The 3,210-nt window shown below is 43.6% G+C and overlaps 1 protein-coding gene across 10 annotated transcripts in view; it reads right to left on the bottom strand.

The window, feature by feature from the left end:
- The window catches only part of LOC113815219 (uncharacterized), a 359,930-nt gene extending 358,000 nt beyond the window's left edge, over nucleotides 1–1,930 (bottom strand). For 9 of the 10 annotated variants that reach the window (XM_070122026.1, XM_070122023.1, XM_070122034.1 and 6 more), the window contains exon 1: nucleotides 1,854–1,930. The gene's annotated coding sequence lies outside the window, so the exon portion shown is untranslated. Of the gene's footprint in view, nucleotides 1–1,653; nucleotides 1,804–1,853 lie in introns of those variants that run through there. The other variant, XM_070122024.1, reaches the window with a different exon arrangement.
- Between the last annotated feature and the right edge of the window lie 1,280 nt (nucleotides 1,931–3,210).

Raw genomic sequence — 3,210 nt, 5'->3', positions numbered from 1 at the left:
CTCTCTCTCTCTCTCTCTCTCTCTCTCTCTCTCTCTCCTCTCTCTCTCTCGGAGGAAAAGGAGAAGGAAAACAATGAAGTGGAAGAGGAGCTGGAGGAGGAAAGGGAAAAAAGAGAAAAAATGACACGATAAATAAGAGAAAATCAACCACAAGAAAACAGCAAAATGACGACGAAGGTGGAAGAGGAAGTGGAGAGAAAAAAAAAACACTATCTGGCAATCCTCCCTCTCCCCCCTCCCATTCCATTTCCACAAACACCCAAGAATACCACTCTATCACGATCCACCCCCCCCCCCCAGCACCGCGCACCCCAAAGGCAGTCTTTCGGAATTGGCAAAAGAAGAAAAAAATGACAGCGAGATGGACTGTTTCCTACGGGACAAGATCTCGATAAATAAATGTATAAATAAACAAACTGCGAGATGGACTCCTTCAGGACAAGAGCTCGGAAAAAGAAGAGAAAGCAAGAAACAAAATAAGATTGACTGACAATTTTGGGACATCTAATAAATAAATTAATAAATACATCAAACAAATTAATAAACAGCGAGGCGGACTTTTTCAAGACAAGATCTCGGAACTCTCTGCTGTTCACCCTGACACACCTCCTCCCTCCCCCCTTCCCCCACTCCTCTCGGATGACGTGGGGGGCAGATCGGATGCTGGTGGAGGTTACGTGTGGATATTGGATAATAATGGTGAGTGTAATATAAGGATAATGGTGATGGTGGTAGTGATAATGAATGCTTGGAATGAGAGTAATGACAATAACAGCGGAATGGTGATGGGAATGAGTGATAATAACAAAGCTTATGGTGATGGTGATGATGATAGTGATAGTAATAGTAACAGTAGTAGTTGTAGATTAATGTAATAATAATGATGATGATGATTATGATGGTGATGATGATGATAATGTTAATGATAACAATCATTATAATAATAACAACAAATAATAACAGTAATAATGAAGAGGATGGTGATAAAACAATAATAACAAAATAATGACAATAATAACAATATCCGTCTATAAAAAAAAATGAGCGTGCACATCTGAACCAAACTTACATCACGATAAAAAAGGAAAAAAACATCAGCAAATATTCCCACCAATATAATTTTTTTCATGCTTATTTATCACTTTAATATCAGAGGATGTAACGTGTACTTTTTTCGACACTGAGCACGTCTGGAAGAAGAAAAAACCTGTCCGTTAATGGTCATACATATTCCACAGGGAGTCCCCACGGCGCCTCCGAGATAAACAGAGGACATCCTCGAGACACCAAGGAACAGGAGGATTTATCTCGATGCCAACTTGTCACTAGCTTGAGAAGCAACTTTCTCTCACCTGACATAAGCTGACATATGACACAGGTTCGTGAAGTGACATTTTCATCACTTTTTTTTTTTACTCTGTTTCTCTTTCTTTGTCTCTGCTCTATTTCAATCGTTTCAATATAAATACACACTGAACTTGTCGATTATTCTTAATTATATTTCAGGTGAGTCACTGTTTATGTTTTTTTTTTTTTATTCAATATCTAAAATCTCTTGTTTCTGTCATGAGCTCACTTTCCATAAGCTCTTTTCATGACGTTGCCAGGCTACACTGTCATCCGAAGATACACAGGGAAAACACTCGTAATTACCCATCAGCATGTTGCACGTCATTCCTCCCGCATTGCGAATGAGCCTTTAGATTAGAAATAAGTAAATAAATAAAATCGCCTCTGCACAGCACGGCCACCAACAGCGCACAGAGGCAGCAACGACGACGGGGAGGAGGCGGCAGAAGAGGAGGAGCGAGAAGTCGCCACGTCCTCCTCCAGCGAGGGTCGCAGCGCGATACCTTGAGGGACGCCACCACACTCGCACACGGAGCGCCAGAGAGCCCAGCCAACACTTGCAGGCACTGTGACTCCCCACAACACACTAGCACTCGCCGCAAGTGCTCAACCCCGCCAGAGTCTCCCCGAGCCACGCTCCGCCACCCCACGCTCGCCAACCCATGCACCCGTGGGGGGGGGGGGGGGCACTCATGGCCCTGGGGAGGTGGGGGGGGGAAGAAATGGAAAGAGAGCATATGTGGAAATGAGGGAAGGGGAGGGGAAAGGAGAGAGAGGAAAAAAAGCAAGAAAGAGACCGACCGACAGAGACAAACCAAAAGCAAACACACGGGGGCAGAGACAAAGACAAAGACGGGGAAACAGCACAAGGGAGGCACGAGACGGGGGCTCTGCACTGTGAGTCTCTGACCCAGTGAAACGGAGAGACTGCATGTCTCGCCTCAGACCCAGACAGGGCCATTTGGCAGGGGAAGCAAGGGGGGGGGGGCAGGGAGGGGAGAGGGGGAAGCAAGGGAAATGTCTGGTAGTAAACGTGTATTAGGACTCCGATGACAGTCCATGGATCATAGCTTGTTGCTGTCCGTCGGTCTGCCATATTTGGTTTTGTGACCATAATAAAGAGAAAAAAAAAACAAGAGGGGTCTTAGTATAAGATGCTGTCGTTCCTTCGGGTTTTCATCAAGAGATATTACTTTGGTAGTAATTCACTAAATACAAATGGATTTAGTGCAGCCGTGCATCCTACTGTGTTTCCTTGCCAATTTCAATGTACGGAAAAAACACACTCACGAAAGTAAAAAATGAAAATAGCGTGATTTCCCTTATCCTTCTATGGGCAAAAGAGATCTGTGGCAACTCACATCCCATGCAGTGTTTCCCACACGGCGTCATCCAATTTATTATCGTTACCATTTTTTTTCTTTTTACATATAAATCTACATCTCGGTTCACCCGGTATCACGTTACATAATGCAGCGAAAGTGAATATCCGTTGCGCAACAGTGATGATGCTTGATTCCAACCGAGGAACAATGTTCAGCTACTCCCTCTCACGCTTCACTCACGAATGAACTTGGGTATTTATGACGTGCGGGCCCGACTCCTACGCCCGGCGGAGTGAGAGAGTGGAGTGGAGTTTCCCTTCCATCTGCTCGCCGCGCACGCACATTCATGTAAACACACGTACACGTCCATGTACACATTCATATACAAACATGCGTACCTAAGCAAACTGCTGATGCGTAGATTTTTTTTAAATCCGATATTTGACAGACAATACGTGTACGCATATATGCATGAATATATATATAATATATATATATATATATATATATATATATATATATATATATATATATA

Source organism: Penaeus vannamei, chromosome 5 (assembly GCF_042767895.1).
Source record: "Penaeus vannamei isolate JL-2024 chromosome 5, ASM4276789v1, whole genome shotgun sequence".
In the NCBI taxonomy this organism is placed as follows: domain Eukaryota; kingdom Metazoa; phylum Arthropoda; class Malacostraca; order Decapoda; family Penaeidae; genus Penaeus; species Penaeus vannamei.
The sequence above is the reverse complement of the archived record's forward strand: the minus strand, read 5'-3'. Positions and strand labels throughout refer to the sequence as shown.